The sequence below is a fragment of the Myotis daubentonii genome, chromosome 2 (genome assembly GCF_963259705.1).
Source record: "Myotis daubentonii chromosome 2, mMyoDau2.1, whole genome shotgun sequence".
NCBI lineage: Eukaryota > Metazoa > Chordata > Mammalia > Chiroptera > Vespertilionidae > Myotis > Myotis daubentonii.
Window position 1 is genome coordinate 81,784,729 of NC_081841.1, and position 22,214 is coordinate 81,806,942.

Here is a 22,214-nt window from a genome sequence, read left to right on the forward strand (position 1 = left end):
CCGTTGTCTGTAGAGAGACTGAGATTCTAATCACGGAGAAAATGTCTTGGAAGCAAAACTTCCATATTCCTTCCACATTTTATTTAAGCATCACCTAAAAGCAAAATCCTCATGAAGAAGGTAACACCATTCCAGAAATACATTACAGAACAATGCTCACCCATATATATGTATTTGAATAATGAGGCAAATGTGTTATTTTTGTTGTTGTTATTTGTTTTTTGGTTAATTTCATGTTTATGGGCACAGGTTTTGGACACGAAAGACCTGCGATTGAAAATCTGACACTTACTATCTGTATAAACTTAGATAAATCTTTTTTTCCCCTCTTGATCTGTGTGGAACTGTATTTCCCTATTATTCCCTGGAGAATGGCCATGTTTTCACACTATGGAGCATGAAGCCCCCTTTCAAAGTCTTCCCCAGTCTGTGTTGGAGGCCATAGGAAAGATTCAGATATGCTTTGATTTGATATCATTGCAAATAACACGACTTTGGTAAGGTTTCTGCTGGTGCCCTTGTATGGCTACTTGTCCCTGGAAAACCAGTTCAGCTGAATTTATATCCAGTGACATCAATTGACTCCACTGGATCTTCAATAAAACCAGTTCCTGGGTCCCATTTGAACCAAGTCAGGACCCTACTAGGTATAAGACTCAATTATGAACTCATATTGTGCAGGCTTGTGTAAAGATTAATATGATAATTTATGGGTAGTTATTGCATTTTTCCTTGTTCCCAACATTGTAACTAGTACTTACATGTATTAACATATTTAAAACATATACAGTGCAAGTTATGCAGAATTGTTACCTTCCCCATTTCACAAATGAAGCAACTGATACTTAGAAAAATTTGTCCAAACGGAAACAGCCAGTAAATAACTGAACTGGATTTGAAATCTTGTCTGCTGTCATCTATAGCTGAATAAACATAGTATTCTCATTCGTTCTCTTTCTCTCTCTCCTTCTTTCTTTTTCTCTCTCTCTTTCTCTTTAATTACACCTTACAATTATTATTACAATTACAATTATTACCTTAAAATCATTGTTGTTATTAATTATTATTATTACTATTTGGAAAGAGAAAAGGTGGTTATTTCTTTAATTTTCAATAAATTTGTTTAGGTTTCAAATTCCAAAGAAAAAGAATGTTTATAAGGTAATAGAATAATATTTTTTCCAAGGCATTGCTTTTTTAAAAAAATATGTTTTTATTGATATTAGAGAGAGAAGAAGGGGGAGGAATAGAGATATAGAAACATCAATGAAAGAGAGAATCAATTGGCTGCCTTCTGTATGCCTCCTACTGGAGATTGAGCCTACAACCTGGACTTGTGTCCTGACCTGATATTGAACCCAGGGTCCTGTTGCTTCATGGGTCAATGCTCAACTACTGAGACACAAAGGCCTGATCAAAACATTGTTTTCTATAGAGAGTAGTCACTTAGAAAAAAAAAAAAGATGAAGACACCATGCTATTGGTGTCTGGTTAAGGGATATTATAGAGCGATATTTTTTCTAGTAAAAGTATGTGACCTTTTAATGAAACTGCTCATAATAATAACTAATGTGACTTTGTTAAATACATTGTTATTTTTTAGATGAAGTCACTTCTCCACATGTGCAATATTTTAATGGTTTAAATTAGATAGTGTTTTTTGTTTATTTGTTTTTTTATTTCATGTCTTTAAATCTAGGGGCTTATTTTTATTTCATATTGAAAACTGACTGATATTGGTGCTGGGTAAATGCAATTTTTTCTTACACATAACTTTATTAGCTTAAGAGTCAGAAAATTAAATATTTGTGCTCTGCAGCCATTCAGCTGTTCTCAATACTTACTCATGTTGTGCTCAAGTGAGAAAAAAGAGTCAGTCACACCACATTGTACATTTTAGCACAGCTTTAGGAGTAAGTGGAAAATGATTTTTTTTTTTAGTTAGTATAGCAATATAGCGAATTACCTAATAGCATTTATTATTTTAGAAATAATGGTTATTGCCCTAACCAGTTTGGCTCAGTGGATAGAGCATCAGCCTGCGGACTTAAGGGTCCCAGGTTCGATTCCAGCCAAGGGCATGTACCTTGGTTTCGGGCACATCCCCAGTGGGGAGTGAGTAGGAGGGAGCTGATCAATGTTTCTCTCTCATCGATGTTTCTAACTCTCTATTCCTCTCCCTTCCTCTCTGTAAAAAAATCAATAAAATATTTTTTAAAAAGAAAAAGAAAGAATGGTTATTAATGAAATGACACATGATTAAAAGATTTTTACTGTTTCTTGCTTATGAATGATTCAGTCACTAACAATTCTATAATTGTTGGTGACTGAATAATTAATTGTCTGTGTCTCCCTTGAAATATGTTACTTGAGGCTAGAAAAGCCATCAAGATTTGAGCTATGGAATCAGATATCCTGAATTCAAATATTAACCCCATAATTAACCTGAAGAAAATCACTTCCCAAACCAAGCTCAACTCCATTTTCCTCAACTGTGAAGTGTGAGCCCTTCCCTCACAGCTTTCCTGTGGCTGTTCATCTTGATCAGCATGGGTCACCTAGTTTGCTATGTGGCATGATAAAGGGTATACAAATGCGACTGCTCTTACTGTCATTATGTTGCAACATCTGTCACATAGCACATATTTGGTGAATGAATAAAAGAGTGTATGGAAAGAAGGAGACCCAGACATTATTATTGCAAAAATATTCTTTGTTATATGTGAAAGAAAACACTCTGCTAAAAATTTATACTTATCCTCTATGTTCCAAAGGAAATGAATAGAGAGAACTGGAAGTTTTCATTTACTGGAAATACCCTTGCTATGACTGCATCAATTTTCCTCTAAAAAACCATCACTACATATACATTTTTTAGTGAGTTCCCTGTGCATGTTTGCTGGTACTTTTTTCACACATTGGAACATTTGACTCAACCCAGACAAATTCTGCCCACATAAAATATCAAAGTAAACTGTACTAAAAGGGCATTTCATTTCTGAATTGGGCATGTAAAATATACCCTCATATCCCACATAAAAGTTTTGAAAATGTTGACCATCTTCTTTGATGGCAAGAAACCTTCTGTCACTCACCCACACCACATTTTGACCTCATTTGCAGGGTGGAAAATCAGCTCCAATTGTGCCATATCCCAAATTTCCTATTCTTTGAGGGCCCTTGCAAAAGAGATTTACCCCTTGCAGTTCATGTGATAATACTTCCATGATTTCATTGAAGTTACCTCATAAAATATAATGATAAACAGAAGGGTAACCCTTTTTTCTAGTGGGATTGCTTTATATAAAGAAGTATAATTTCCCTTGTGGTTTGAAGTACCATATGGCTTTTTCCCACTTGCTTTAGAATTTTTTTAAAAAGACAATAAAGATTAGATGTATTCTTTTAGGTTTAAGAGACCCCAAAACTATCACAGCTTTCATCATCAGGCCACAACACATAGCTAATATAATACACGCACCCTTTGGAAGCTAGGATAAAATGGCGATGTTAACAGGTTCTAAGAGCTGTCATGAGCATTAAATCAGCGTGTGGGTTGTTCAACATCAGTTTTTTTCCCCTTTAAATATATATATATTTAAACTGTGATAGATTGAGCTATTTATACAACATTTGTAAGTGCACAGCTATTTGACTGTATTTTCAAAAGCCACAGAATGCCACATCAAAGCCACCCCCGTTTGACTATCAACAGAAGTGAAACGTACTGGCTTTTCTCTTCCATCTTACTCAAATTCAAAAGAAATGTTTCTCCAATTGATTTTAAAACAAGGTTAGGCGGGAGCATTCCACACCCTTACACGGCCAGAGTGTTTATGGAAACCCGACTTAAAAACATGTCTGCTTTCATTTGTGACCACACACTCTTTACCTTAGCCACATTTATCTATTTATGGAATTTATCAAATTCCTACCACCAAACCTGAGTTAGCTGAAGCCAAGAAACCCTCAAACATTCACTGTCAACGTGACATGATGGTGAGGGAAGGGGAGGCTAAATTGCAATGTTTTCTTATTCATATGTCAAATTTCTGCTATCCTCTCCCTATGTTACTCCCTCTGTGTCTTTAGAATTATTTCTCTGCTTTATCGGAAATGTCTGTGTACTCTTTTACATTTGATGTAAGACCCCTGGTTTTCTCTTAGACTATAGACTTCACACTGTGCTCTTGTCTAGTTACTTCCTTCACTGGTTTGGCTTCTAATAAATTAAAAACTAAAACAAACAAAAAGCAAACACACACACACACACACACACACACACACACACACACAAACATTTGAGAGGCATCTCTTTGTGTCATTGTCAAATCTTTGAACTTGTATTGATTATACTTAAGCTGTGCTTCACACCTTCTTTTGGTATATTAACACTAACCTAAAATAAAAAGGCCTTTCAAATTGAGATAAGAACAAGTATTTATTTGACATTAAATAATATCTATTTGGGAATCTTTAATTCAGGAAGAAGCCCAAATAATGTTCCAATTTGGAGATAAAGGCAATGGGTATTTATGAGAAAGGAAAGGGGGTACTTAAATCAGCAGAAAAAAGGCATTTCTATTTGTGCAGATAACATAGCATAGCGATGTTAATTCTAACCTATGTTTGTAAATGGTTTTGTCCAGTAGTCATCAGTCTAGTAGTCCTAATAATTGCTTTCTTACTGTCTTAGCAAGTAGGTCCTAGGGAAAGAACATGGCTTAGGCCCAACCCAAAGGTGATTTTCCCCTGTTTTAACATTCCAAAGGTTTGAGACATGAGATGTGCAAGAAAGTTCCTCTAGCATAGCAGCTCCAACTCCTTTCTATTTTTTTAAAATATGTTTTTATTGATTTCACTTTCTGGGTGTTCATTTTGTAATACATAAAGAGGGCAAATGTATTAAATGACTTTAAGGTATCTTATATCTTTTATTTTCTATAATTTGATAGTTCTCTTTTTTTTTTTCAAGATAGTATTTTCTATGCAATAAATTCCAGACTATGTTCCTTAGCACTTCAAGGACCTGGGAAAGCATAAGGGTTCTAAAGAAAGTTTCAAGACAACTGAAGTAATACACAGAAAAGCCAGGAAAAAATTATTTGCACTCATTTAAAAAATGAATTGTTCCAGAAGCCTCATTTCTTTATAGAATACCCCGTAGACAAGGGCTCTGTGTCATTAGCCCAGAATACAGGATATTCGGCTTCTAATCCCATATATGGCTGTGTAATTTCCAACAAGTCTTTTAACTATTAAGGAATTCTGTTTCCTCATTTTATTTTTTAAAAGAAGATATTAGATGAGATGAACTGTACAGTTCATATTCTGTCTAAATTATTGTACATATTTTTATGTGATAATTTTAGACTTTATGCATACAGAAAAACATTATTTCTTAGAATTTGAAGAACAAATTTGGTAGGTTTAGTAGAGTTAAAAAATTAATTTTAGACAACAAAAACCAATAGGGTTTCCTTGACCACTGCAGCTAAAATGATTTGTTTTCTTTATTTTAAAATTGTTTCTTGTTTATTTCTCTTGCTTGAATGTAGGTCCCTAAAAGACAAAGATAGTATATTCCTTATTTCTCCATTCCACAATAAAATGCCAGGCATATGAAAGCAGTTTGACAAAATTTTTGAACAAATAAGTAAAAATTAAAAAGAGACCCCTTATCAAACATATTTTTAAACTATTAGGGATAAGGAATATTTATGAGATGGAGATGGGTCAAAGACATATTATAATTTATGTGAAGGACTGTTTAATGAAAGATAAATATGTTTCCTTTCTATCCTTTATCACACATTCCTTGTGTCAAATTTTTAATTTAATTAAACTAATTTTTATTAAGTGCCTACCATATTCCTGGGAAGAAAATGAGATTTAGAACCAGGAATGAATACCAATTCTGAATTTTTCATTCACTGTTATATGATCCTGAATAAGTATCTCACTATTCTGAGTTGCAATAATTTCAACTGTATTTGGAGGATGATAATGCCTATTTTCTAGCATAGTACCAAATATTAAATTAAGCAATGTATAGAATGTGCTCAAAACAGAATTTAGCTCTGAGCAATTACTTAATTTTTCTTTGCAAATAGCATTACTATAAGTATTCAATGGAATGAAGTAGGTCCAAAGTGTTAAAATTGTTGATATGTTTCTATTTTACTAAGAAATAACTTCTTGTCTCCCACATTCTTTACTTCCCCTTTAAAATGACTTTTGGTTCATAAATGCCTTGGAAATTCTGATGAAAAATATGTCTTTAATATATGTGCATGTACAAATAGAACACATTTACATACACATGATTTTGTTAAATATGTTAGGAGATTGATTGGCTCATTAAAGTCCATCTCTTAATTTATGTCCTCAACAAATGAAAATTAAATTAAGTTAGTAATATTAGAAATTTCACAGACAAGGTCAAGGAATGCCCTTTCATTGGGAAAAAAAGTAAAAATCACATCTGTTGTTCATGCTGCTAATATTGTACTTTTAAAAATATTTTTTTTATTGATTTTATAGAGGAAAGAAGAGGGAGAGAGATAGAAACATTAATGATGAGAGAGAATTATCGGTCGGCTGCTTCCTGCATGCCCCACACTGGGCATCTAGCCCACAGCCCAGCATGTTCCTGATGAGAAATTGATCCGTAACCTGGTTCATAAGTTGACACTGAACCACCGAACTGCACAGGAGGTGGGGGTGGGGTGGGAGGGAAGCTAATATTGTACAATTTATCTTTCATTGTGATGATATGATAAGAACAAAAGGCAAGAGATTGGAGAATATCTCTCAAATTCAACGATAGCTCATCAGGCAACACCCAAAGGATTTACTGACTATTAACCAGATATGGAATGGTCAAGTGATTGGAAAGTTAGACCTTGTTCATTACTGACATTTAGCAAATTTGTTTCTAAGCATTACTTTGAAATTAATTTTAGGGTTTATGTTCCTTTAATAGAGCAAGTCTTGTCACCCCAATTTGTTAAACCTTTGTAATCCCATGGTCTATTTTGGTAAGCATAAAAGGGTAAGGCCTCATTGATGGTATTCAAATTGCAAAATAACTAAATATTTGAATAAACTTAAAAGCATTGGAAATTTTGATAACACTTTCTGAAATTAAATTGGCTCCCAAAGCTTGTACCATGCTTCTCCCCATGCTTACTTCACTCTTGCCTTGCCCTCATCTATTCCAAAACTTGTCTATATAGACTTAAATTATTTTTTACACTCTGATTCAGAGGGAAGCAAAAATAGAGAACTAAGGCAGTTATTCAAGTTCTTTTATGTATGTCTCAGTTACTATGGAGCCTACTGTCTTCCTCTGTCCTGCACTCCTCTTCAACTCCTCCTGGTAATAGAATCCGGTCCTTGACCTCAGGGACAGGCATGTGACCGAAGTTGGGGGACTCATAGTCCACAAACTAGCATCAAGATATTTATCCAGGGGTTGACATCATAATCCAAGAAATAATCATTGGAATAAGTTCTCTGGATTGTTAACTGGATTTAATGCATCTGTGCATTGGGGTTTGGGGGATTATGGTTATGCATCTGGAGGGGGTAAAGATACCTTGCTTTTCTATGGTCATAGAGCTGTATGGATTTTTTTCCCATCACACGGAGAGAATGAAGCTATTATACTGAAAGCAGCAAAGATGAAAGACATCAGAATCTATCCTGAGAATATCAAGGCTCAATACACCAGAAATGCCGTGATGCCAACAGTGTTTCCTTCAATTCTGTGAGGTATGCTAGTGTCTTTTCGATAAATTTGTTTCGCTTAAAAAATAAAATAAAATAAGGGAGATGCCAAATATCTGGAGGGAGATTAAGAGACATGACTCTTCATGTAGTTTTACTTCTCCCTTTGCTCTCATGCGTCCACATACCAACTCTAATCATTAAAAAATGTATATCTATACTATTTGCAAAATTGCAATCCTTTCTCTTTCTTCCCCAAAGTATTGTACACATAAGAGAGTTCTATTTATTTCTCCAATATTAAAATGGCAAGTGTGACAATAGATCATGTTCATGTAGACTTAGGCCAGATTCCTGGGAGAAAGGCACTGTAATGGAGAGGAAGTGAATGCAAGGTGTTTTGGGGGAGCGCCCTCAGGAGAAGCTGAATTGTAATGTAGTTTCAGCTGCGCCCTCGGCACATCCTACAGGGATCTCTGGAGCAAGTATAGTACTTTGGAATTGTTCTTGCACAAAACAAATGGTGTAGCATTGAACACTACCTTGGGCCAGTCATTAGAAACATGTTGTTCTTGGGGAGGGAGCTTATCTTGGGCAAGACAGCTTCTTTTTAGTCAAGGGCAATTTCCAGAAAGATTCAGCTATCTCTCTCTATATAAAAGCCTAAGCGACTGCTTGACCACTCACCCACTTGCCCACTCGACTGGTCAACCGGTAGTTATAATGCGCACTGAACACCAGGGGTCAGAAGCTCAATGCAGGAGCTGCCTCCTGGTGGTCAGTGTGCTCCCACAGCAGGAGCGCCACGTCAGGTTCAAGGCTGGTGAGCACGGGCAGTACTACCAAGTGGCGGCGGCACAGCGCCCAGCCCAGGCTCGGGCTCCTCCCCAGGTGCCTGCTGCTTTGCGCACTACTTCATCCTTCCGAGGATGTTGGACTGCCAGTTTCGGCCAGATCCCCGCAGGCCACCATGACGGACCCCACCAGTGCACAGTTTTGGCCTCTAGTGAGTTATAAGAAGCCAATATAAGAAGCCAATATTCCCTTACCTTGAAGTAACAAGGTTATTGATCTTAAAAGAGTAAAAGGAAGTATTACAATATTTTACTAGCGCATTTTACAACAGCATTATGTTATTTTACTAATCTCTCATAGCAGATATTGTTATTATTTTTATTAGAATATAAATGTGAGTAGTCATAAGAAGATGGGAAATAACAATAATTTAGAAATATATATATATATATATACCAAAGCTAATATAAATATTCCATTATAATGCTTTAACAGGTATATGTTTATCCTCAGATCCTATATTTATGCAGCCTACCAAAATATTATTTAAAATTTTTCTTCTTGAATGTCTTGGGATACAGTTAAAAATTATCATTGTGAACTCATATAGAAAACTATGACTGATTAACTTCATTCAATTTCATTAGCACTGTCCTTACTAAATTTATATCTAAATAAGTTACACATTTGTTACTAAATTAGTTAACTATAATGGTACTAAATGTATTTCATATTTATACTTTGCCTGTCAGCTATAAATAAAAGTTTATTTGAGGATAGATACTAAATCTTCATTTTCATATCTATTATACACATTGAATACCAAAAATCATTTATTAAAATTCATATTTACTCATTCGTTTTATTTGTACAATTGTTTTGTTCTACCATGATCCAGAATCTCTGTTTACTTTTTGTGTATCTGTTTGTTGTCAAAACAACAGAAATTTATTGTCACACATATCTGGAGGCTAGAAGATTAAAATCAAGGCACTTTCAGGGTCATGCTCTCTGAAACCTACAGCGGAGACTACCTCTAGCCTCTCCCTAGCTTCTGGTGTTTGCTGGTAATTTTTTTTTGTAGTAATAGACACTTAACAACATTAGATAACTTTAGAATATATGTATGTAAGCCACATTTAGTAAAATGATGGTTGACTCAATTCCATGGCTCAATTTATGAATAACAATTCTAGGACTAATGAACATGTGGTGATAGACCAATTTTCAAGTTAATCAGGATGAATTTTTCAGTGCCATGTCTGATTTTGCAGTAGGTATATATTCCTTTTTAGCTTATCACAATTGAATAACTTCTGTTTTGAATTAAATCCATAGCACCATTAATGTTAGCTCATTTATACTTGATCATCAAATAAAGTCACTTCAAATCATTAATAAATGGCATTATTGACTTCAACACAAAGGCTTGCATTGTTCAGGTAGCCTATACCAATTGTTACTTTATCTTGAGGTCCCCACATTATTCAATAATGTTAAAGGAATGATTTAGTTCAGTCCTGAGGAGCTCACAGGATGTGCTTTCATATTGTTTCAGATAGTACAAACACTGTTTTTTAGTAACATTTGTTATTAACAGATTGGTGTACTGTTTTCTCAGAAATCTCTTAAAAATTACACTTTTTCTGCATTAAATAGTACTCCAGCGTCCAAAAGCTGATATTCTGTTGTTCTTTGAAACCTAATATACCCTGAAGTCTTGCTGGAACTAAGGAATAAACCAATGAAAATTACAACTATTTCTTAAGAGGAAAATTACTTTTTCTTCTCTTGTTGCTTCATTTCTTCATCTTGGGTGTAAGGCATGTGTAGAAATAAATTTTTCTGACACATAAATGTGAAAGTATGTTCTTGATTTTTCTTTCCCATTCCTTATTAAAGATAAAATATACTGGCATGATATATTTTACACATTTATATCCAATCAAAATGCATATTAATTATTTAAATTGCCTGTTCAGTGAATTAATCATATTTTTTACCTGTAAGATAAATGTTACTCCAACTAATTTGCTAACTTATTAAATATTCATCAACTTTTTGCTGTTTTCATTGTCTTGATAGACTTTTTCAATAAAGGAAAAAAGTATAGGGTGAGTTCCTGCCTTTGACGACATTATAAATCTATTGGGAAGACAAGTTAGCATATGAAAAATATAAATGATTCTAAGAAAAAATATGTGATAAACAATAAATGAATGAAACAAACTATGAGTTCTAGATTAGTTTGCTAGAACTGCCATAAAAAAATGTCCTAGACTAGGTAGCTTAAGTAACAAATTTATTTCTCACAATTCTGAAGGCTGGAAGTCCAAGTTCAAAGTATGAGAGATTTAATGTCTGCTGAGGGCCTGTTTCCTAGTTGGTGATGATGCATGAATGAATAAGTTCCCTTCTCCTTTGTGGAATGGTGACAAGCACAGCCATGTAGAGACTCACAGACAGAAGAGAGAGCAGTGCTGTCAGTGTACACTCCTCACTCCTAAGCGTGCCAAAGGGCCAATGTAACGAACATATTGAGAATAGTGGGCGTGATCATACTAGGCAAAATTTTGACTAGTAGCATCAATGCCCTTAGGCCCAAGGAGATAATTTAGGAAGTGGGGTGTCATTATGACATGAGTAATATGACTGGGGGAGCTGGTTATTTATAATCTTATTATTGGAGGAAGGTGGCAGAAGAGAATGCAATGACACAGAGGGCAAAAAGAGCAGAAACAAGAGAATATGCAGAGAGATGGTATCCAGACAGGGGTAAAGCACATTTGAAATATTTCTTTCTAGGAGCCAGGGGTGAGGACTTTCAAGGTATCAGCTACAATGCAGCATGTGGGGAACATTGTGTTAAATTACACATGGCCCTAGAAATCAAAGATCTCGCAGACTAGTGAGGTAACACCGAGTATATTATAAATTGAAAAATGTTTTATGGCTATTGTACAGAGTGCAATAGGTAGCCCTGGCTGGTGTTGAACAGTGATTAGACTGTAGGCATGAGCACTGAAGTATTTCTAGTTCGATTCCTGGTCTAGGGCACACGCCTGGGTTGTGGTTAGCTCCCAGGCCCCTGTCAGGGTGCGTGTGGGAAGCAACCAGTAGATGTGTCTCTCTAAATCAATGTTCCTCTCTCTCCCTCCCTTCTTCAGACTCTTTGAAAAGCAATGAAAAAAATATTCTCAGGTGAGTATTAACAGAGTGCAATAGGTACACCAAAGAAAGAGTTATTACATTTAGGAATAGACAAATGTTCCCTCAATGTGTTTGTACTGTGTCTTGTAAAATGAGAATGTATGTTGTTAAAATAAAAGAAAATCAAATGTAGTAAAAGTCTGAAAATACAATACGCCCATAAAAAAATATTGTGGCACCATGAAGGGCAATGCACCAAACAGCAGGGCATTAAGAATCAGTGACAGAGTAATGGCAATACAGCATAGGAGCTTAGAACAGAAGGTATAGAATCACAGTGCCTCCTGGAACTTAGGGTTTGCTATTTACTATGTTGGCAGCAACCATCTTTGTGCCTAAGCTTCCTCGTATGTAAATTTTTTGTAAATATTAAATGATTTATATTTATACTAGGAGCCCAGTGCACAAATTTGTGCCCCCTGAAAGGAAGTGTGGGTCACAAGGCTGCAGTGGGTACAGGGGTGGGTCTTGGTCCATTCTCCATGCCCCCACCCAGCCCCTCCCACCATGGCCCCCGGTCCCCTATCTGCCAGCAGCCCTGAACCCTCAACCATTGCTCCCATGCACTGATGGCACTGGCCCCGCTTGCACCCACTGATGGCGTGGAGCGATTGGGGCGGGCGCTGTCAGTGGGTGCGAGCAGTGGCTGCTGCCCCGATCACCCCTCAGGAGCAGGGGGAGGTGGAGAAGCCCTCAGGGGCAATTGGGGCCAGCAGGCAGCCACTGCTTGTACCCGCTGACAGTGCCAAGCAACTGGGACCGGCGCAGGGCACTGGTAGCGGGTCTGAGTCCCTGGTGGGACCATGGCGCAGAAGCAAAGAATTTTCAGTAACCACCAGAGGCTCACCCCAATGACAGCGACCAGCACCCTGCCTTGGTCTGGCACCCCCACTAACCTGCTCCGCCATCTTCGCCGGCCAAGACCCACCAAGTTCCACGCATGCCCCCTGGTGATCAGCGCACATCATAGTGACTGGTTGTTCAGTTGTTTGGTTGTTCCACCATTCGGTCTATTTGCATATTAGGGTTTTATATATATAGATGTAGTCATACAAGAGTGATTGGTTAATCAAAACTTGTTCCCAAAGAGAACAATACTATGAGGCATAGAAGAAGAAGGGTCACTAAGACACCAATTAAATATTCCATGGTCTCTGGGGAGATACTTTTATTCAAATATTTGGTAGTATGGAGTAAAGAAGTACTTGTAAAATTAAAAACAAACAGCATATGATTTAAATATAATATTAAACTCTTGGGATAGTTGCCAATTCTCCTTAGCCCTAAGTATTTCTTCATTGGAAAAGATAAAGAATCACAGAATTATCCATATTCTGGTGCAACACCAATTCTTAGTATAAAAAGGAACTAAAAGTTAATTAGGATCAGGTCTAAATAATAAATATGTACTTGATTTAATTTCTATGACTTCATTTACTAAATATCACAGCTACATAAGATTTGTTTCAGTATAGTTTGGGCTTTTCCATTACTTTCTGGAGTCTCAGATTAATGAATTCATCAGATATTTTAAACCAAGCTTAACTGAATTTAATAAGAGCAAATGAAGGGAATTTTTCCTGTTGTGTGGAAATTTCAGTGAAATTCTCAAATTCTTATCAACAGTCATGAAATAATTCCACAGAGTGGCAAAGAATCGCCAGAATGCCTCATCTGGGATTACTAACACGTAGCCAATCTTGGCTCGCCCACATCACCCTATCAATTACCTACTTTCATATATAAAGAAGAAATTAGGGGAGACAGTTTTCAATAAAAAGCAACAATGTTTATATGCCCCAGGGGCAACAAAACTCTAAGGCCACAGTTCACCTGCTGTCCAGGACTGCTTACAACACATTATCAGGACTGTGCAGTGAGTTTTGTGTCATCCTCAGAAGAATTCGGACTGACAGACTGGTGACAGCTGGAGTGGAAGACGGGCAGATAGTGGGGATAATTTGAGAAACAATGAAAGACACTGAAATGATAAAATGTAGAGATGGAGGCAGAGTCAAAATTAGAAGATAGCAATGTCGATGCCACTTGTGGCTCCATAAAGAGCTGATATAATGAAAGTAGGGAAGTATAGTCCTTACAGTAGGGAAAGTTCTCAAGTGGTTTCTTAATTCCTCATTCCTTTGGAGATGGATTACAGATTTATTTTTAATTAATCTGATCCCAAAAGTTACTTAGATGGACCCTCACACTCAATACTAATAGGCTAGATCAGTGGTCGGCAAACTGCGGCTTGCGAGCCACATGCAGCTCTTTGGTCCCTTGAGTATGGCCACGAAGTTTCAGTCACACTGTACGTGCACGCCCACACGTGGTATTTTGTGGAAGAGCCACACTCAAGGAAGAGCTGCAGTTTGCCGACCACTGGGCTAGATTGATTGAGATTAATGTTCATGCTGAGAATAATTCAATAAACTATAGGAATTAGTTTTAAGTGTCTTTGAAAACCTCAGTGAGAATGTGTCAGGCTAAGAAGACAAGAGGAGAGAGGTTAATACCAACCTTGTGGCCACTTTCCCCTTAAGCAATTGCTGGTTCTAAAAGAAAAACGTGTGACAGAAATGATAGTAAACCAGGTCGAGTTTTAGACGTCTCACAGGGCTAGGGAGAAAAGTCAGAAATCAGAAAGAGAAAAGTTTCTGGGAAAACTGGGCTTCTGGTGGGAGGCCCCAAGGAATGAGGGTGAACCAGAAATAGGCCTGCTGCCAGAAGGAATTTAGTGTGTAACCATCACAATCCATCTTTGGAGTGAGAATAATTTGTCTCCACAAGTGTTTCAGGCCATAAGCAAAAGTCAATCTTCTCTCAGGGAAAATATTATTGATCAGGTTTGCCAGGAAGTTCTATATTTTATAGTCCATCCTCTCTCTTTTTTTTTTCTTTCTGATTCTGTTTCATTGATTACTGCCTTTATCTTAATTACTTTTCTCTTTTAAATTTGCTGGATTTTTTTCCACCTTAAATTCTTGAGATGGATGCTTGGATCACTGAATTTTTTGTCTTTCTTTTTTTCTCATTCATGCATGTAAGGCTAAAAGTTTTCTATGAATCATAATTTAAGCTAAATTTTCTGAATAAAAATTAAAAGAATTCACTATTTTTTAAAATATCTATAATGATAAAAGCATAATATGCTAGTTAGACTGGATGTTCTTTCAGATGAAGCCAGGGCTGGGAGAGAGCCTGGGTCCCGGGTGCCTGCCAGCAGCCAGAGGGAAGCCCGGGTCCTGGGTGCCAGAGGGAAGCTGGTGCCGGCAGCCAGGGGAAGGAAGGCCTACTCTTGCACGAATTTAGTGCATTGGGCTTCTAGTCTATTATAAATATCTAACAAATCATCATCTGTTTGAGGTGTTGGTCAACACTCCTGCATTTGTAGGTCTCAAAACAAGTCTAAGTTTAAAAACCCAAGGAAATTTGTTGGCCCAAATAACTAGTGTAGCAGGATTGAGGAAACCGCTATAAAAATGAGACCTTGATGATTGAACTAAGATTCAGCTTAGCCAATATGTCTCAATGTCCAACTTCAGTCACTCCTTAGACCTTCTTGGTATTATTTACCCTAATTTTAGCAGGTCTTCCTCACATGACAAGCAGTATAACAGATCCAAAATCATATCCCTGCAGCATGAACCCCAGAGTCAAGCCTCAACATCGAGACCAATAATGAAAGGGCAGAGCATTCCTGGGCCTGCCTTACAGTAAGTACACTTTCCCTCTTCTCTACTCCCCACACCTGAGAATTTAGGATTGTGGGTGGAGGGAAGGAGATGGGAAAGCTTTCTCAGCAGTTAAAGATAATAAATATAACAGTTCATATCACCTAATATACATTTCATTATATTTGCCTTCAACTCCTTGATTCCTTGGTTTCAGGTGTGTCTCAAGGACAGTATACACTTGGCATTATTTATATAATCTCAGTGGAAATTCTGTTTTTCTTTCTCCTTTCAGGGATGATTTTATCTCATTCAAACTTTCATTTTAGGGTATATATTTACCTTAATGTATCTTTTAATTTTTATATAATTTTTTGTGTAGTATTTTTGGCTGTTTTTCTTTTTCCTTTTCTATACTTTTCTTTTTTTTTCCTCCCTTTTTCTTTCTCTGTGCAGAAGTACACAGTTTAGGCTCCTTTTTAATTCTAATGGAGGATGTGTTCTTTAAGTGAATGCTTGAATTTATATTCCTCGATTTCACAAATAAACAAATATATTGTTGCTGCCTACTATATAAGATGAAGAAATTATTAAACTACTTCTAGTTTCCCTTTCATGCTCACATTTGTTTATTTTTAATTGATTTATTATTTTACTATAACATAAATGACATAATAGCAGAAACTACTCAAAGCATATCTCCATTTCCTGAAATACTTCCTGAAACAGAATAAAAGTTTAATACATAAGTTTCAAAGAAAGAGCATGTCAGGAGGAATATACATCATACTGATAAAATCATTTCATTTGGGAATAAGAATGATGCCTGGCAGGTTGGATAGTAAACAAACAGGATCTTATTTTGTCTGTAAATTTAATTTTTAGTGTGGCTAATTTAAATTAATTAAAAGAACTGAAAATTATGCCACATCTTTTAAAATATATATAAACTACATAGAATTTATAACATTACAAAATGTGAGATTCCCCCTGAAATTTTTACTTTTGTAAATTATCTGTATTTTGTGTCTGAATGTTTACAATATTGTTTTGTTTTTATGTTCAATAATGTCACCAGATGTTGTGTTATTTGTGGTTGAGTGTTACTTTCATTTTTTCATTTCTGATGTGCCATGAGCCCTATCAATCTACTGAAGTATCATTGCTCTCTAATTGCAAGAGAATATTCTTCCATTATATATTTTTATATCTATTTCTTTTTTAAGTACTATTTTTACATTTTATGCATTAAAAGTTTATGTCATTGTCTGCTTTATGTATGTTACCTTTTCTACTTTTTGATTAAATACTGTAGGTATTTTTCTCATTTGTTTTCCAAATCATTGATTATTTTTTGTACATTGATGTTTCCCTAGTATTTGGCCTCCAACTATCTTTACTTTAAATAATATGTGAGACTATTTCCCTTAGAAAGACCTATTTACAGACTTGGTGCCTAGCTCTCTGGGAAATGGGCTTTTAAACAGTTTCCTCTATAGCAGCAATGTTCAACCTCTTTCATCTCATGCCACACATTAACGAATTACTAAAATTCTGCAACACACCAAAAAATTCATCACAATGGATGGCTATTATGGTGTTGGTTGTTGTCATTTTTTAATTTGACAATCTAAGAGAAAAGAGGGAAGTGCCCCTGACTAAACAATCTGGTATTGCATATTTTAAAAATACTTGTGTACAAAAAAAAAAAATACTTGTGCACACCAATGTGCGTGCTGTGGCACACTGGTTGCAAATCACTGCTCTATAGTAAAGATTATTTTGTCCACCTGCAGCACTGAACATTTGCTTTCCTTTCTGGGAATCTAGGATTGCAACAGGTTTTTTTGTTTTGTTCGTTTGTTTGTTTTGTTTTTTGAGCCTATGTGTTACTGCATTTCACTGCTTTAAGGGAGAGTAGACTCTGTGAGGTCCCTTCAGGAAGAGCTTGGGAAGCCTGCACATGAATTCATGTAGAATTTACCCAATGTGTGTGTGTGTGTGTTTCCTTACTGATCCAACAATGTATCCTTGCTGTGTCACTGCAATAAATCTTAGCCATTAAGTATTATTATGTGTTGAGTCCTATAAGTCTTTCAAGGAAAACACCAAAGCTGTGGCTGGCTGGTAACAGGCCCTCTGTCATAACTGTCATTCTCTAACAATTTTTACCTAATTTGTCCTATTCTTTCTTCATAATATCACCCTAAGACTTTTCAAGAGCAAGAAACTGGTATTCCCTAAAATGATTGATCCTTTCCTCAATAGATTTTAAGGAAAAAGTTCAAATATTTCAGAACTTTAAATACTACAACTGTCTTCCTATTAATGATTTATTGATGTTACTTTGTTATTTGGGGGGAAGGGGAGAAGGGTTGTTCTTATTATATTGTTGCTTGCCTTTCATCTTTAGAAAGGGAGATCAATGTAGGCCTTATGATTCTAAACCCTATAAAAATTGATAAATACAGAAATAGATGCTATGACACTGAGAAAAGTTAAAATACATGTATAATCAATTGCAATGCCAGTTCTGAGACTAGACATCAAGGGTTCTATGCTCTTCTGTTCTCTTCCTTGGAATCTTGCCTCTGCCATCAGCACAAACCCAGACTATCGTCCTGGAGAGAATCCTCCCAAATGATGCTCTCACTGTCTGCAGATGGCTGAGGAAGGCCAAACATCAATGACCCATCCCAGATCACCAGAACCACAGAGACAACTTGTAGACTCATGGACAGTAACAAGTATTATTTTTCCTTTCTTATTTCTTTTTCTTTGTTTTTGTTTTTTTCTTTTTAAATTTATTTTGTTTTCCTTTTATTATTTCTAATTTGTATTTTTTATTTTTTCTTTGTTATATTACTTATTTAATTTATATTTTAACATTGTTTATTTTATTTATTTTGATTTTTAATTGTTTTTTTAAAGGACACTAAGTTTTGGATAGCATTTTACAGCAATAAGTAATATAGTGAGGGTGGGTATCAAAACCATCAATGTATCTAGTAGACTAGTTAACAATTTTATAATTTGTAAATCAAAGAAACTAGCCAGAAGCATGTTTTAACTTTGAGGTATCTATAATAATAAAAGCGTAATATGCTAATTAAACTAGACATCCTTCTGGATGACCTTCCGGACAAAGCTAGGGCTGCCAGGGAAGCCCGGGTCTCAGGTGCCAGAGGGAAGCTGGTGCCGGCAGCTGTGGGAAGGAAGGCCCACTCTTGCACAGATTTTGTGCATTGGACCGCTAGTTTAAAAATAATTGAAGAGCCATTATTAATGTAGCATGACAACATACATCTCCAAAGAATCTATGGTATAAGCAATCTTGGACACCACCAGTCCTTACCTGCTCTTTATAATGATGAGTCAGTTCCTCTTACTGTCCCAATAATAGATCATATGGATTAAACAACACATGTATGTTGGTGATGAGTTCAGGTTGAAATATTTTTACTTAAGGTATAATTACTGAAGTACTAAGAACATAATTAAGTCCATGAAAATTGTAACAGGAGACACTATTACCTTTAAAAGACTAAGGATTTTCATATGTTTTTTGGCATGGAGTAAATATATGATAGCATTGTAACTCTAATGTTTGTGCTCTTTTTTTGTTATGAGCTTTACTGCAAGGCATTTACTGTAAGAAAGAGGATAACAACGGGAAGTCGGGAGATCTGAGCACAAGTTACAATTTTGCAACAATCAGTCTGTGGGACCTGACATGTCACATTGCTTACTCCAAGCTTCCATTTTTCTCACCTCATTACAATTTTGAAATCCTAACCTTTACAATTTTGGATGGTTCTGTGTGTACGTCAGTAATAAAAAACACAATCTTAATTGGCTCTAAAATGAGAAATTTTATTGTTTCACATAATGTGAAGTCCAGAGGGAGGGAAGGTTTCAGACTCTGATTCTATTTCCTATGATTCTACTGACTCTACTTTCCTCTGTGTATTGACTTCTCCTCATGTGGGTGATAAAGTAACTGTAGCCGTTTCGAATCTCACTTTCATTTCTAAAACACAAACACACCCACAATCCTTTCAGGAGAGCCAAAAGAAAGAATGTTCCAGTGTCGGCATTCCAATCAAGCTTCCTTAACCTTGTTAGGTTGCTCTGACCATTTGCCACTATGGAACCTGAGACTCTGGCTAAGGCAGTGCAAAGGTTGATTGGCCAAAGTCATTTGAGGTTTGCCCCTCTGATTGACTTCGCCAGAATCAAATGACTTCTTCATAAGAAGAATAGAAATCCAGAAAAAAACAAGGTTCTGTTAAGTGGAGGAAAGACACATGGGAGTTTGGTTGGTGAGCCGAGTACCTCCTGTATGGTTTATGCAATTAGCAGCCTATTTTTGCTTTAATACATTTGTAATTAACAGCACTGTGAAGCATGATGAATATATCCTTCATATTTTGAAGAATGAATCTGTTTTAAAAGGATTTCTTAAACAATGAAGAACATAATAGTTTAGTTGTCACTATTATTATTGGGCTTATGGAGGATACAAAAATTGGTTGCCCTTTTGAACTTTGACAAACTTTCATTTTGAAATTTTTTCATGCCTCCTTTTCCATAAAATGGCTTTCAGGAATAATTGCGAAGGATACATATAAAAAATAAGGAATAAAAAGTAGGAAAAGAAAAGTAATAGAGAAAACTTTCTATAATGGGTAGCACATGTTTAAAGTAGGAATCAATTTTAAAAGTAACAGAATAATGATAGCAATTCTCTTATTATCCTATTCTCCAGTCACCCTGCATGAAATCATTTAATATTTGAAGTAGGCCATGATTTTATCCATTTTTACAGATGATAAATTTGAGACACAGTGAAGCTAAAAAGTTTCCCACTGACCATAATTCAGGGAAATGTCACAAGAATATGATATACCATCCTCACTCTCCCACTCTTTACATCAACACATTTTAAAACTAACATAAAGTACATGAAAAAATTTTCCTTTTTTTTTTTTTTTTGCCCGAATGAACATAATTTCAGGAACCTTCTTTCAGGAAATTCTAGTATTTCTCTTTTATTAAAAAAGCTTGTAGGGTCTTCAAAGTATGTTGTTGAAAGTGAAATGTTGAGTGAAGGACATACTATTGATTTCATAGATAAAGATAACTGGTTGCTGCAATGCAGTATAATATAGCAGTGTGTTAATTAGTCCACTTCAATTATTATTTTCAAAATCAAGTTTCCTAAATATTTAGCACTTAGAAAAATGTACCTCAGTCTCTGAATATAATGTGGAGGGATGGGGATAATTTTAATATTTTTCTTAGATGAAAATATATTTCTATTTCAGAATGTGTGTGTGATGGTAATCCTTAATGTCACCATGTTGTTACCAGACAGGGACTGTCCCAGAGCAGGTCTGCCTCAGGCTGGCCTGTGGTGTGCAGGTTCTTGACTTTGTGTAGGAAAGTTTCACAACAGGAATCCACGTGATTTTGAGAGAATGTTTATTAAAGATGGAGACAGTGAAACAAGAAAGGGCGTAGGACAGTGATGGCGAACCTTTTGAGCTCAGCGTGTCAGCATTTTGAAAAACCCTAACTTAACTCTGGTGCCGTGTCACATATAGAAAATTTTTGATATTTGCAACTATAGTAAAACAAAGACTTATATTTTTTATATTTATTTTATATATGTAAATGCCATTTAACAAAGAAAAATCAACCAAAAAAAATGAGTTCGTGTGTCACCTCTGACACGCGTGTCATAGGTTCGCCATCACTGGTCTAGGATGTAAGAAGCAACAGGAGAGAGCCTGGCTGGTGCTCTGCTTCAGCCCCTAGAAACGTTATGGGAAAAATATGAGCCACGGTGGGACTGATTAGCTCACTGGGAAGTCAGAGAAAAAGGGAGCCTGGGAGACAGGGTCAGGGGGTTAGCCTGGGGCGAGTGCCGCTGCTCACTGCTCCCCTGGTCGCAAGTCTCATGGGGACCCTTAGAGTTTAGGAGGAAATAGAAAGCCCTGCCTGGGAAGGGGCGTGGTGTGCTCCTGAGTGAGCCTGCATTGAGTGTATGTCCTGAGGGCTTTTCATCTTTTCTTTTTTTCCATGCAGGCAAGGATCATAGGTGAGGGTTTCAGTAGAATGTTCGTCAGCTTTTCTGGTGCATTTTTAATGTGCTGAGGCATCAAAAGGAGTGTATAGTGGAGTTCTGGATTATCCTTTGGTCTGTTTTACTTTCATCTTAGGTCTTTCTGGTTTTAATGGGGTTTTTGTTATTTGTTCTCCAACTTCATCTGTCTTTGGGTTTAGCTGGCACAAATGGCATTAATTGGATCTTTGTTCTCTATTTTCCAGACCAGGGTGATTTAAGCTATATATTTTCTGGTTAGGGAGGTGGGTATAAACCATTTGCTGACAAGTGTCCTTGATTAGGGAAGATAAGGTCTTGCGATTCGTATGCTGTAGGTTGCCCAAACTGTTTGGCCTTGTTTAATTTTCTTGTCTTGCTTTCCCTGTTTCACTTGCCCAGGAATTTTTCTAGCTTCTTACTATCCTGCCACAATGATACCTACCTCAATGCCAACATATCACCAAGGCAAGTAAAAAGCTCGAAAACTTCCTGTGTAAGTGCAATTGGGGAAACAGAGGAAAACAAAAATTAAACAAAGCCAAATAGTTTGAAAAACTTACAGCCAGCTCGTGAATCACAAGACCTTTCATTCCCCAACTAAGAATACTTGAGAGCAAATGGTTTATACCTCTCCTCCTTGACCAGAGCATACATAGCTTAAATCACCCGGCCTGGGAAAGGGAGAACAATGACCC